Raw genomic sequence first — 16,208 nt, 5'->3', positions numbered from 1 at the left:
ATTTGAAAAGTAATCACCATAGCTGTGAATACATTTATGTCCCTGTGAGACAAGATGGTCAATTGCTTCATGGAAAAATGTTGCGGTGTTCTACGAAATCATGATTGTACCCATGTGTGTACCTCTTGGTGTGAACCAAATGATTGGACAAGAATGTTTCTTTAGGGCTCCAAAAATATGGAAATCACATGAGGAGGGATTGGGACTGTATGGAGGTTGTGTGAAGGTTTTCCCAGACAAAATTCTGCAGCATAGTTTAACACATTCACTTCGGGTGACACTTATAAGTATAACAACAAGCCATGAGCCAGTGCGGCTGACGTTTATAAGCGTCCGCGCTCACTGTCAGATTACTAAGTCTAGTTGCAGTGTCTGAGCTAGCATCAAAGCATGTACACCTTTGTATGGTCAGTTCTTAAACATATATTGATCGTAATGGAGACTAATGAACAGACACCTGGACCTTCCAATGTGAAAATGAGCAGGAAAAGTGTTAAATTGACAGAGTAACAGTTACTTAGTGTACTAGACGGCAGCGATTTTCTGTGTAGTGAGAACAAGGCATACCACGGAGATTATCATTTAGAGGCTGCAGAAGAATTGCAGAGTGATGATAGTGTGGAAGCACAGCTTTCAAATCCGTTTCATGACAGTACCTGCCGTTTCAGAGTGTTACCGGCCCGCACTTGCATGTTGCTGGGCTGCACTGGAGAGTTGCGTGCCTGCACCAATACTGCAGTGAAAGTGTTAAGCAACCTGCCAATAAAGTGCCTATCAAGGCTGTATAGAGTTTGTTGTAGAAGTTTCGCTGGGAAACACATATTCTCCATAAAGTCCCAATCTCTCCCCAAGTGATTTCCATATTTTTAAAGTGCTGAAGAAAGACATTTATGGCTGTCCCTTTGCTTCAGATAAAGAGGTGCGTGCCTGACAAAATTTTTCCACAAAGGTGTTGACCATTGTGAGGCAATTACAGTGGAATAAATCTGTTAACAACTATGGCAAGTACTTCAGTATTAATTAATAGTTTACTTACTTTTTGCCACCTTTTTTGCATTAATTTGACTGCCTTTGTATGCCACTCTCTTAAGTTTGCTTTTGTATATCTGTGTACTATGTACACAAGTGCTCTATTTTTATTTTAAAGCATTTTATTTTTTTAAATACCATACCCCTCAGGAACTTGCAGCTGTGTACTGGGTTAAAGATATCCCAAATCTGGTAGGTTTTCATAATCCAGCTAGATTATCTGCAGTGCTAAAGCAATCAACAGTCGCTTCATAAACATTGATTGACATGTACCATTTTGGATTTGAGAACTGTACACTCACTTTTTTAAGATAGGGACAGTAGAATACGTACTTCTATTGTACAGATGAGGGCTTGAAACTTAGCAAGTTGGAGTAATTCCATTTGCTATAAATCTACTCCTTAGATAACATTCTTATTTCTTTTTAATATTTTACTGGTAGTGGATGTACCACCTTTACATAAAGCACCAAAATTACTATTTAGGTGATGTTTCAGTAAAATTCATTATCTATCAGATTAACTGAGCTCTGCTAATGTCAACACTGTATGTGGTCTTTTAAGAGAAATCTGTAATTTGCTTTATTCAGAAGCCATATGTTCAGGAACATATTGTGAACTAACAATTGTTTATTTCCAGAATGATGTAAATTATCTGAAAGCCCTCGTTCCACTCTATCTGTAAACATTTTATTATTTGTAAAAAGTAATTAACTAAAATGTTATTCATAATTAAATTTTCCACACCATGAAAACAATGTCATTATTTGGACCTTTAAGTATGTTTATAAAATCATAGGTGTAGTTATAATTTTCTTGCTGTAATTTTTCTGAACTAGAAAAAGCTTTGGTTATCAGAGTAATTTGACAATTAAGAAATGGAGACAACTATTATCCTGTTAAATTTACAAGGGGCTTGGTAAATTCCCACAGCAGTGCGCATGATATGAATAAAATAATCCACCCAACTTTTTTCATTTCCCTAATATCTATCACATAGATAAACCAAATTATTAGTTGCTTCCCCATAATGTCATTGCCACTAATTTTAAAACTGTTCTCTTTATATAGCGATAGGAATTTAGGTCCTAGTAATCATCACAGTCACTTCTCCACTGCAGAGTCACGACTAGCTATTTTCATCTTAATATCTCAATGTAAAAATCCATAGAATACACGCATCCACTCCACATTTCAATGTCAAAGTCACTAATATCAGCAGATCTTACTGTTACAGTCACTCAGTGTAATTATTTAATGAACTTGTTTGGAAAATCTGTCTGTAGTCATCCACATTACTTCTCTGTGTTAAGGTGTTAGTAAAGCTTCAGTGACTGAGTTCTTGCAAATGTTACTTTTTTGCAGACTTGGATGACGACTTCACCATGGAAAGAACCTGCCACTGTTTAGAGTTCAAGTGTAGTAGCTGACTTGGTCTATTTGAACTATAAAAATAGTTATAGCAGAAGTTAATCTTCGTCATTGTGTTTTGGCACTAAGAAATGTTAAATAATCTCAAGTTTAAATCAATGATGTTATGTCCATCACTGAACTAGACTACATCTTCAATCAATTTCAGAGAATGGTACTTCAAAAGTTTAGCATTATGAAAGAATTCCAGTAATATAACCAGTTCAGTTATGTTACATAGTGTGGTTAGCTTTTCACTGGGCAACTGTAGACTCCTTGATGATGATGATGAAAAGCTTCCTAATGATACACTAAACATAAAATGTGCCTACCTATACAACAAAGTATGAGAGGAGTGCACATTAAAAAAAGCATTTTGTAAGCAACTTCCTTTCCAACTGGAAAAATGGGTTGCCCAAAACTGCAATACTAAATGCTATACTGTATGGTGCACTCATTGACACTTGAAGTGTTAGTTTCTATTTCATGAAGTAAACAAATCATATGAGGAATGAATCCATTTTGTAAAGATTTCTATTCTTCATGTACAAGATTGCCTGTAAGAGTTACTGTTAAGTCAATTATAGGTTCATCAGGCAAATTTAGGAAAACTAAAATTACAAATGGGGGTTAGATACCTATAGAAAGTGTTAATACGCACATCTTACAATGAAATTATGGAGTAGTCTACATTCTAATGCAATGAGTTTGTTGAGGCAATGAATCCATAAACAATAAACGCATTCCAAGTAAAGGAAACCTTGGCTAAATACTGTTATACTGCTGAAGGCTAAATAGAATAAATAAAAAAGTACATGAAACTTTTCACTGCATTTGTGTAACTTTCTGGATTAATATTATCTTTCACAGATGAATAATATTGAATTCAGTTTGTGTTAATCACCAAAATTTTAATTAATTCAGGGATAAGCATTATAGCTCTTGGATCAAACATAATTCCTTCCTTTTGACAAAATGGTAGCATGTTATAATAATAGTATTTCTTTGGGTTAGTACACAAAGTAACAAAACACTGCTGTTGTAAATGAGAGCAGTAACACTTGCACCAGATCTACATCCACGAAGGTGCTATTCAGCATAAATATTTTGTGATATGTACCTAAGACAAAGAGATGCAAAAAAGGACTTTGGGTTAAGTAGGTATAATCTTGTGTAGGAAGGACCTCATGTCAGGACATGATACAAGAAAACATAAATAAGGTATTTACTTTCACAGTTACTTTTTATTTTCCGTGTACCATTAAGATTAATCAAATATGTGTAATACGATACCTGATCACCATACCATTACTAAAAACAAACAAAAATTTATGAATAAACACAAGTGGTAGAACAGCCTGCCAAGATATTTTAAGAGCAGTAACTGAAATTTATACAGGTAGTTAATAAGCAACGTGGATTGTGAACATCTCAGTACTGTATGGCATAGTCCAAAATAAAAGAGCTGTGATTGTGCAATTGCGAGATAGCAGAATCCGAAAACTGAATCTTACAATTCTGCAAGTGGCACCACTTGCACACCTATTGCAGTAAAATATATATTAAATCATGATCTCAGTTTCAGATATCACTATGAGTGATTGACACTTACAATGAAAATCATTGTGCATTTTATGTACTCACGTAGAACTGATAAAAACTGTTTGTGTAAACATTTTGAAATCCCACTTGTGAAATGTGAACAATATTATTTTAGAGTCATTGGTGAATCTAGAAAATGGAAAAAGGAAACTGAGCAGGCAAGAGAGAGAGAGAGTGGGAGCATGCTGGGACATAGTAGAGACAGGTTAATGAGCTGCTAGTTGCAGCATCTGCAGGCTATGCTAGTGCTGTGGGGGAAGTGGGGTAAAGTAGAGAAGGGAAACGGATTCTGCCAGTGGGGTAGAAGGTTGTGTAGGGCTGGAGTGGGAGCGGGGAAGGTTGAGATCAGGGTGGTGGCGTGGGAGGAAAGAATCCAGTCAGTGAAGCAGTCACTGAATTCAAGCATATCATGTTGGATGGCATGCTCAGCAAATGGCTGATCCAGCTGTCTCTTGGCCAGTTTGGCACTGGCCATTCATGTGGACACACAACTTGGCAGTGGTCATGACCATGTATTATGACAGAAAGTGGTTGCAGATAACTCGGTAGATCACAGGACTGCTTTCACATATGCCCTGCCTTTCATGGGTGGGAGATGCCAGGGACAAGACTGGAACATGTTGTAGTATGGGTCAGGTTTTACATCTATTACAGGATAAGCCCCATGGGACAATTGGTTCAGAGCAGTGGTGGATTAAGGCCAGACAGGACATTATAGGAGGTAGTCAAAACCCTGCCATTCTCTGAAGTATCATTAATGAACCCTGATGATGACAGAACAATTGTTATGAACTATCATTAATGCAATGCAAGTCATCCTATCTTAGCATTTTAAGAAAACTAAATTGTGTGGTTGCCTTAGTCTTAAATCAGTATTTATGTCTCCAAGAATATGTATCCTTTCCTTAGGCCATTTTGCAAAAAATAAGTTAACTTTCTCCAAGGACTGCACAAATGCTTCAATATTGGTGTCTGGCATACAGTAAAAAAATATAGTTATGATTTTTTACATGGGCTATAACAGTGACATGGGCTATAACAGTGCAGCTGCTTCCATTGCATTTTTTAGCTTGTACCAGCCCACACTAAGGACACTGTATTGCACAAGTACTGTAAGCCCGCCAACCTGATTTATGTAGTCTCTTCTATGATGTCTCTTTGGTAGCACATCATTCTGAAGTCATAAAGTGGAAAATTTTGAGTTCAGGATGGTGTTTGATGATGTTTGCACAAAAATGTACACACCACCACAATTTTGGTTTCACTTTTTCGTATGTTGTCTAAAGGTCCCATTGTTGGATAATGACCAATTTCTTAAAGTCATATGAAAAAAAAAATACTACTCAGAATAGACTGTAATTATTAACAATAATTTGGTTAGTAAAAAGTGTAGTGATCTATGACTTTGGAATAGTATATGGAATCATTTTATGCAACTTCATTGGCACTAATCCATTTACACGTACAAGCACTGAACATCATGGGAGATTACACAATTTTCATAATTAATGGCTCAATCAGTTAAGGAAGTAAGCCACCATGTGCATAAAATTTGGAGTAACAGAAGTACAGCACTCAGAGATGAAATCTAATAAGCACAGAGTCAAAATTTGCAATATAAAATGTGTGTACTTCTGAACTTTAGTGATAATTATCTTGTAAGTTAATTTTTTCCACAAAATTTTAACTATGTTACTGAGAAGTAGGAATTCTAGTCTTTACAATGAGTGGTATCTTCCTTACCAAATCTGTTTATTAGCTCAAAATATTTTCACTGCTATTTACTATAGTAAAATTTTTAATCAGACATAAGTTTTAATTAACATGGATTTAAACATAACTAACTGTATTTTTGCTGTTGGATACTAAGACTACAACTGTACCAATGAAACCTGAACTAAATAACAAATGGGCAGATTTATGCCTACATCACATACAAATATTACTGAAAATCAGAACCAGAAGACACCCAGAGACAGAAACAGAGAGAAAAAATTATTAGTAGTAGTTGGGGTGTAATTAGAGCAGGTGGTGGATGCCAACTCAATATGCTGCAGTATGCCAGGACCATCCACTGTGATATGTACAGTTGTAGCTTATCTTCAATGAGCCAGTGTTTATTAACACGTTTACACCTAACAGAATACTAAGAATACCAATTTTATTTTTTAATTACCTAAAATTTATATGTAGGAGTAATCATGAGTCATCACCACAAAGGGGTAAAGTTGGATTCTTAGGCAGCAGCACATAATTGTCTTCACTTTATACATAGTCTTCTGTCATAAGAACATTGTGTACATACAACAGCAGCCTTAATTGCATTGAATTCAGATGCTTCCAGCAAAGTAATTTGCTCAGAACCACCCATAAAAAAATCATTGTTCCTTTCTTGTTCTGGTAGACTCTCATACAATGACTTCTCTGTTTTCATCAAAATTCTGTGTATTTGTTTTTTGCAACGTCCTACGAATATAATTGAACATTTGTAATACTGTCCTATGAAAGAAATGTAGCTGTTTCCTTTTTCATCGATTTGTCTATGCATTTGTAGCAGTAACAGTAAATATGAAAACATGACCAAAGAATGTAATATTTAAATTTTTAGTCATTGCATGGAATATAAACAAACAGTGATATACTGAAGTCATGTAATAATATCAGTTAGAGCTTCTCAACTATTTATCATGAAATAAACTAGAACTATTTATTGTATGTGGTTAACAGACAGTATGACATTACCCCACTGCACTTTTTTTTTAGATTACATACAATGTATGTCGTGCACTCATGAAATACTTGTTTGTTAGCCTGTATGTGCTTTCTGAATTTACCTTGCAGTTCATTTTTATAACAAAAAGTGCACTAAATATGGTATGAACATAGGCATCATGCTGCTCTACATATCAATATGTTACATTGAGCTCCAAATACACTCCTGGACATGGAAAAAAGAACACATTGACACCGGTGTGTCAGACCCACCATACTTGCTCCGGACACTGCGAGAGGGCTGTACAAGCAATGATCACACGCATGGCACAGCGGACACACCAGGAACCGCGGTGTTGGCCGTCAAATGGCTCTAGCTGCGCAGCATTTGTGCACCGCCGCCGTCAGTGTCAGCCAGTTTGCCGTGACATACGGAGCTCCATCGCAGTCTTTAACACTGGTAGCATGCCGCGACAGCGTGGACGTGAACCGTATGTGCAGTTGACGGACTTTGAGCGAGGGCGTATAGTGGGCATGCGGGAGGCCGGGTGGATGTACCACCGAATTGCTCAACACGTGGGGTGTGAGGTCTCCACAGTACGGAAGGTGCACGTGCCCGTCGACCTGGGACCAGACCGCAGCGACGCACGGATGCATGCCAAGACCGTAGGATCCTACGCAGTGCCGTAGGGGACCGCACCGCCACTTCCCAGCAAATTAGGGAAACTGTTGCTGCTGGGGTATGGACGAGGACCATTCGCAACCGTCTCCATGAAGCTGGGCTATGGTCCCGCATGCCGTTAGGCCGTCTTCCGCTCACGCCCCAACATCGTGCAGCCCGCCTCCAGTGGTGTCACGACAGGCGTGAATGGAGGGACGAATGGAGACATGTCGTCTTCAGCAATGAGAGTCGCTTCTGCCTTGGTGCCAGTGATGGTCATATGCGTGTTTGGCGCTGTGCAGATGAGCGCCACAATCAGGACTGCATACGACCGAGGCACACAGGGCTAACATCCGGCATCATGGTGTGGGGAGCGATCTCCTACACTGGCCGTACACCTCTGGTGATCGTCGAGGGGACACTGAATAGTGCACGGTACATCCAAACCATCATCGAACCCATCGTTCTACCATTCCTAGACTGGCAAGGGAACTTGCTGTTCCAAAAGGACAATGCACGTCCGCATGTATCCCGTGCCACCTAACGTGCTCTAGAAGGTGTCAGTCAACTACCCTGGCCAGCAAGATCTCCGGATCTGTCCCCCATTGAGCATGTTTGGGACTGGATGAAGCGTCGTCTCACGCGGTCTGCACGTCCAGCACGAATGCTGGTCCAACTGAGGCGCCAGGTGTGAATGGCATGGCAAGCCATTCCACAGGACTACATCCAGCATCTCTACGATCGTCTCCATGGGAGAATAGCAGCCTGTATTGCTGCGAAAGGTGGATATACACTGTACTAGTGCCGACATTGTGCATGCTCTGTTGCCTGTGTCTATGTGCCTGTGGTTCTGTCAGTGTGATCATGTGATGTATCTGACCCCAGGAATGTGTCAATAAAGTTTCCCCTTCCTGGGACAATGAATTCCCGGTGTTCTTATTTCAATTTCCAGGAGTGTAGCTTGCCAGCCACAGAGCCCCAGGCGTGTGTACCTATTTGTTAGAAAGGAGTGACCATCTCAGTACGCAGTAATCTGCTGAGCAGTGTACATAGTACACTATCGGCAGTTGCATTAATTGTCAATGGGGTAATTTTCTTATTAGTCACTTCAGTCAGTTATATTATTAGCTATACTGGGATGAGTTGTAAGCATGATCTCGCCCCCCCCCCCCCCCCCCTTCCAGATAGTGCTCAAACACAATAAAACCTCCACCACTTCCACTGTACCCACCCATTGAATACTATCTGCACATGTATGGGATACTACTTAACTCTTAACACTCTGCTTTCACATTCAGCTTGGCCACAAGTAGCCGAACTGTCACCTAGCCACCCTAACCTAATCCTCTGGTTACACTGCAGATCAGTCATCACAACAAAACACCTATTCCATCTTGTTATGTCAGTGATCATTTAGGGTGATAAAGTAGGTGTTTACACAACCTGAAAATTAATTTGCATAAGAATAAAGTGTCTGAAATGTTTTACAGAAGAATGGTGAAGATTATATGGGTATACTGAATAACTAAATAGATGGTACTGAATTAATTTTGAAAGTAGAGAAATTAAAGGCACAACTAAAAAATGGGACTGACTGTTAGGACACATCCTGAGGCATCAAGGAATCATCAAGTCAATTTGGTACTGGGGGGAAGTTGGTGCGATAAAAATTACAGAGGTGCACCTAGGTTTGACTACTGTAAGCAGGTTCAAATGGATGGAAGTTGTGCCTTATAACAAAATGTAATGGAACTGTGCCTTACAACAAAGTGTATCCAAGTTTCCTGAATAAATTAATTACAGTTACAACAATTGCTTTTAAGTGTGATATCCTCACAGATTTGTGCATCAGTACAAATCATGAGGATTGCTTCTTAAGGGTATCAAATATACATTTGTATCATTATTATTTTTGATCAACTATTCTCATTTCCAATGTTTACTATCAACAAACATTTGATATAATAGTCAGTGATGTAGACCCATTTATAACATGGCTCCAGCATTTCAAGAACGTATTTCCAAAAAAAAAAAAAAAAAAAAAAAAAAACCACACATCTGAACAGCTCTTGAAGGCCCAATGCTACTGACTGGCTGCTGTGTCATCCTCAGCCCTTAGGCATCACTGGATGTGGATACAGAGGGTCATGTGGTCAGCACACAACTCTCCCAGTTGTCAGCTTTCGTGACCAGTGTCACTACTTCTCAGTCAAGCAGATTCTCAATAGGCCTCACAAGGGCTGAGTGCACCTTGTTTGCCAACAGCACTCGACAGACCCGGATGGTGACCCATCCAAGTGTTAGCCAAGCCCAACAGCTCTTAACATCGGTGATCTGACGGGAACTGGTGTTACCACTGGTTTCACTTTTTATTATGATTGGTTTGTTTGTGGGCTTGAAGGGACCAGACTGCTATGGTCATCGGTCCCTTTTCCAAAACTTCAAACACCCACACAGAATAAAAACGAACAATGGAGATGAGAACAAATGACACAGGACAAGAAAGACTCAGATATAGACCAGACAAAAGGACTTAAAATCACACAGAGTGTGACAGTGGTTGGCCGACCATAGAGACAAAAAGGGAAAAGACAACCACCTAGAAACACACTAAAAAAAAAATAAATAACCCTGTCTAAAATCGTAGGCCAAAGGCCTGACTAAAAAAAAAAAAAAAGAAGAGAGAGAGAGAGAGAGAGAGAGAGAGAGAGAGAGAGAGAGAGAGAGAAGTCAGATTAAGTGATAAAAGCTCCCTGCCTGAATAAAATGCAAAACTAAGCCTGCCATGGCAGTGTCATCTGTTAAAAGGGCAGAGAGCAAATCAGTCAGCGCAAACGTCTGCCTGAGCACAGTTAAAAGGGGACAGGCCAACAAAATGTGGACCACTGTCAAAGCGGATCTGCAGCGACATAGGGGTGGGTCCTCATGGTGCAATAAGTGGCTGTGCATCATCTGGGTGTGCCCAATGCACAGCCAGCAGAGGACAACAGACTCCTTGCGAGAGACCTGCAAGGAGGAGTGTCACATACCGGTAGCCTCCTTGAAGGTCTGAAGTTTGTTTGGTGAAGGCAGGGTGCACAATTCTTCACCCCAGGTATGAAGTACATTCTGCCACAAAACTGCCCTGAGGTCACTCTGCAAAAGGCCAATCGATAAGGCTGGTGCACTGGCAGCCTGTTTGGCCAGCATGTCAACAGGTTCATTGCCTGGGATGCCAACATGACCAGGGGCCCACACAAAGACCACAGAGCAGCTGCAATGGGCAAGAGTATGGAGGGACACCTGGATAGCAATCACCAGACGAGAGCGAGGGAAACACTGGCCGATAGCTCGTAAAAGGCTCAGGGAGTTGCTACAGATAACAAAGGACTCACCTGAGCAGGAGCGGATATACTTTAGGGCACGAGAGGTGGCGACCAGCTCAGCAGTGAAAACGCTGCAGCCAACCGGCAATAAGTGTTGTTCGTAATGCTCCCCTAGTGTGAGAGCATAACCAACACGACCAGCAACCATCGAACCATCAGTGTCGTCAGTGCCAGAGCCCTGATATGTGGCAAGGTTGGAAAAAAAGCGGAGGGACCGAGTCCTTTGGGCCCTGTGCCAATTCGAGCTGAAGGCATGGGCGGGGCACACACCACAGTGGTGTATGCAGAGGGGCCCAGAAAAGAGGTGGAAGAGGGAAAACTCCAAGCCCAGAGAGAAGCTCTCTGTCATGAACTGCGATCGTACAGCCCGACAGGGGCCGACGTTCTGGGAGATGGACGACAGACTGAGGGAACAGGAGACAATAATTGGGATACCCAGGCAAGCTACAAATGTGTGTAGCATAAGCGGCCAGTAAACATTGGAGCTGTAACCGCATTGGATGGACACCTGCCTCCACAAGTATGCTGTTTACAGGGCTGGTCCGGAAAGCTCCAGTGGCAAGTCGGATCCTGCTGTGAAGGATGGGGTCCAGCACCCACAACGCAGAAGGGGATGCTGAACCATAAGCCAGGCTCCCATAATCCAGATGGGACTCAATTAACGCCTGATAGAGTCGTAAGAGGGTAAACCGGTTGGCACCCCAGCTGGTGTGGCTCAAGCAACGCAGACCATTAAGATGCCGCCAACACATAAGTTTAAGCTGCTGAATATGAGGGAGCCAAGTCAACTGGGCATCAAAAAACCACACCCAAAAACCAATGTGTCTCCACCACAGCAAGAAGTTCGCTGTCAAGATAAAGCTGTGGCTCAGGGTGAACAGTGCGTCACTGGCAGATGTGCAAAACGGTGGTCTTGGCAGCCAAAAACTGGAAGCCATGCACTACAACACACGACTGCACCTTGCGGATAGCGCCCTGCAGCTGACGTTCAGCAGCTGCAATGCCAATGGAGCTATAGTAGAGGCAGAAGTCTTCAGCATACAAGGAAGCTGAGACAGACATTCCCACTGCCACAGTGAGCCCATTAATTGCAATTGAAAACAGGCAGACACTTAAGACAGATCCCTGCGGTACCCATTTCTCCTGAACTCAGGGGGAACTATGGGTGGCCGCAACTTGCATGCGGAAGGTATGATGTGACAGAAATTTTCTTATGAAAATCAGCAGCGGACCCAGAAGACCTCAACCATGAAGCATAGAGAGGATGTGATGTCACCATGTCATATCATATGCCTTCCGCATGTTAGAAAAGACAGTGATGAGATTCTGACAATGGGCAAAGGCTGTACAAAGGGCAGACTCCAGGCTCACCAGATTATTGGCGGTGGAGCTGCCCTTATGGAACCCACCCTGAGAAGGAGCCAGAAGGCCACAAGACTCGAGTACCCAACTCAACTGCTGGCTCACCACGTGTTCGAGTAACTTGCGAAGAATGTTGGTGAGGCTAATGGGGCATTAGCTGTCCACCTGGGTTCTTGCCAGGTTTCAAAATGAGGATTACAATGCTTTTCCATAATTGCGACGGGAACTCACCCTTGACCCAGATACGGCTGTAAAGGTCTAGGATGTGCTGCTGGCAGTCCACTGAGAGGTGTTTGAGCATCTGACAGTGGATGGGATCTGGCCCGGGAGCTGTACCAGGGCAAGCGGCTAGGATTCAGGGTGGTGCGTGTGAAATGAAAGGCACAAATGGAGTGGAAGGCCAGTGGGTAATTCGCAGAAGCAGAACTCTAAACAAAATGCTCTGCTAAGCAGTTGGCAATCATTTCGGGGTCAGTGCTCCATTCAGTGAAAGCACAGGGACTGACGGGTGTCTGATAGCCATAGAGTCGCCTAAGCTTGGCCCAAACCTACAATGGAGAGGTATGGAGGCCAATGGTGGAGAAATACTGTTCCCAGCACTCCTGCTTCTGTGTGCGAATGATGCGGCGGGCTCGCACATGGAGCCATTTATAGGCGATGAGGTCTTCTAATGAGGGATGCCACTTGTGATGCTGGAGCGCCCGACTGCAATCTTTAATCGCCTCAGCGATCTTGGGCAACCACCAAGGCACAGTCTTCTGCCGAGGGGACCCAGAAAAACAGGGAATGGCAGATTCTGCTGCAGTAATGATGCCGGTGGCGACTGAGTGAACCACTGCATCAATGGCGTCAGTGGAAAGAGGCTCAATAGTAGTAATGGAGGAGAACAAGTCCCAGTCAGCCTTATTCATAGCCCATCTGCAGTTGCGCCCAAAAGAGGGACGCTGTGGCAGTGACAGAAAGATTAGAAAGTGGTCACTGCCGCACACGTCATCATGCACACTCCACTGGATAGATGAATGATCCACCCCACAGAGGGTTATGGGAATTGAAGTCGCCCAGTAACAGAAAAAAGGTGGTGGTAATTGGGTTCTCAGTGCAGCCAGGACCTGCTGTGGGACATCACTATCCAGTGGAAGATACAGACTGCAGACAGTAACAGCCTGAGGCATCCACACCCAAACAGCGACAGCCTCTAAAGGTGTTTGCAGAGGGAAAGGCTTGCTGTGAAGGAAGTGAAGGACGTAGATGCAAACGCCACCAGATGCCCTTTCATAAGCTGCCCAGTTCCTATAGTAACCTCGATAGCCACGGAGGGTGGGGGTTCGCATTGCTGGAGACCGAGTATCTTGAAGAGCAGTGCAGAGGAAATGGTGAAGGCGGAGAAGTTGTCGAAGCTCAGCAAGATGGTGGAAAAAACCACTGCTATTTCACTGGAGGACGACATTTTCCATGGCTGAGAAAGGCGTGAAGGGACCGAGGAGACAAATTATGCCACAGGGTCACCTGCTGCCTCTGATTGGGTACCTGTGCAAATGCTATCCATTGTGTCTGAGGGACTGGCGAGATCCAGGTCCTCAGTGGACGCCAGAATCTCCACCTCATCCTCAGACACAGAGCTTGAATGTTGCGGTGGGGTGCGTGCCACCATCAGTTCCTTGGTCTTAGAGGTCTTCTTCTTGGATTTCTCACGCTACTCCTTGGGTTTCACTGGCTGGGAGGGCTTCACCAATTCAGTCTCTGGGACAGAGAAGGATTGCGAAGCCCTATGACCAGCTGGTTGTGGGCACTTATGCCACTGTCGGGCATCAGCCTTCCCTCTTGTGGAAAACTTGGGAAGGGAGGGGCCCAAAGGACCCCTTGCAAACTAGGGGAGCCAAAGAAGTTGGACGCTTCTCCGGCTTAGAAGTGGGGATGGATGTCTCCGATGGGTGGGCGATGGGGGGGGGGGGGGGGGGGTGATGCTCCCGAGGTAGGTGGCGCAGGAGCAACAGGGGGGATAGTGCCTCCTACGGGCAAGGGCGCATGTATTGTATGGTTTGGCAATCCGACTGGAATTCGTGGAACAGAAGGGGCTAACACGGTTGTTTTAGCAGGGGCATATGAAGACGTCATTCATACAGGATGTAGTCGATCATATTTCCTCTTAGCCTCAGTATAGGTCAGTCAGTCCAGGGTCTTATATTCCATGATTTTTTGCTCTTTCTGTAAGATCCTGCAGTCTGGAGAGCAAGATGAATGATGCTCTCCGCAGTTGACACAGATGGGAGGTGGGGCACATGGAGTATTGGGACATGATGGGTGTCTGCAATCTCGACATGTGAGGCTGGAAGTACAACAGGACAACATATGGCTGAACTTCCAGCACTTAAGGCACCGCATCGGGGGAGGTATATAGGGCTTGACATCACATCGGTAGACCATCACCTTGACCATCTCCGGTAATGTATCACCCTCAAAGGCCAAGATGAAGGCACTGGTAGCAATCTGATTATCCTTTGGACCCCAACGAACACGCCTGATGAAATGAACACCTCGACGCTCTAAATTGGCGCACAGCTCATCATCAGCCTGCAAGAGAAGGTCCCTATGGAAAATAACACCCTGGACCATACTTAAACTCTTATGGGGTGTGATGGTAAGGGGAACATCCCCCACCTTGTCACAAGCAAGTAACCGTCGTGACTGGGCAGAGGATGCCATTTTTATCAAGACTGACCCACCCAGAGTGCATTTAGGACAAGCCCTCCACCTCCTCAAACTTGTCCTCTAAATGCTCTATGAAGAACTGAGGCTTTGTAGACGTGAAAGACTCCCCATCAGCTCTTGTACAAACTAGGAACCGGAGTGAATAACTGTCACTGCCATCCTGAGACTTACGTTCCTCCCACAGTGTGACCAGGGAGGGCAACATTTTGGGATCATATTTCTGAGCTTTAAATTGAGGCCAAGAATGGTTAGAGACTGCTGGTGGCTGGCCACAAGTAAGAGATGATATACCATACATCACTGCGAGTCATCTGCCCTGATGCCCCCCACTCTGACCAAGGGCCCTCCCCACGGGCGCCACCCAGCCTCAACAAGGTCCACCTAGCAGGATGGCCATTGCAGGGAGTCCTGCTGCCCCAGGGAGAGAGGCATCTACTCGTTGGAATACATGGGGAGTTAATGGAGCAGGCATCAGCAGAGCGATCCCTGTGTTGTCAGGGGGCTACAACCAACAGGGTACATGTCAGCGCCACCACAACGGACTGGCTACCATGCTGGATATTAGGTGACAAGTAGTCCATGTTCGTCATCAGTGCAGAAAGCGGCACTGCACATTGCATTGTGGAAAATGCATGCAGGAACATATTCATGCCCAAGAGATGGAGAGCGGGCAGGACTGCAATGCAACGATGAATAAGCTGGCAAAAGGTCTCAATGCACAATGGACACAATGTACCAAGTAAGGCGCCCTTCCCCATTTGGCTCGCTGTTTGGAACAATTTTGGGATATGGAGGTCAAACCCGACAGGGGACCATCATATAAAGGCTGAAATGTTTGAGACTCCTTTTCGTCACTCCTTATGACAGGCACGAATACTGCAGGCCTATTCTTACCCCCGAACCCACAGGGGGGATTTTTTATTATGGTTTGACCAAAGGAAACTAGGGCGCAATTGTCTTCCACATGTTCTTTGGTGTATTACATAACTCACAGACATCAGAATGTTTACACAAAAAACATTAAATACAAAATAATTTTTAATCATTATGAGCTCCAAATATTTATGTTTACTGTGTAGAATTATCACTCCTAGCAGATTTGCATGTTTGCGATATTTTTTATTTCAATGTTATAAAATCACTAATTAAAAAATTGGCTATCTAGAAATTGCTTTCCCACGGATAAAGAGCATTAGATATGTATTTCAACACAGGAAGCAAGCTGTACAGGATACTCCCTCAAGGCAAAATTCACATCCTTTGGCAGTACTTTGTCAGTGGTGTTACTAATGCAATATACCTTATGCCCTTGATCCCTGCAAACCAAGTTGAACCTGGAATATTAGGCAATGAATGCC

Source organism: Schistocerca gregaria, chromosome 3, assembly GCF_023897955.1.
Source record: "Schistocerca gregaria isolate iqSchGreg1 chromosome 3, iqSchGreg1.2, whole genome shotgun sequence".
NCBI lineage: Eukaryota > Metazoa > Arthropoda > Insecta > Orthoptera > Acrididae > Schistocerca > Schistocerca gregaria.
Note: the sequence above shows the minus strand (reverse complement) of the source record.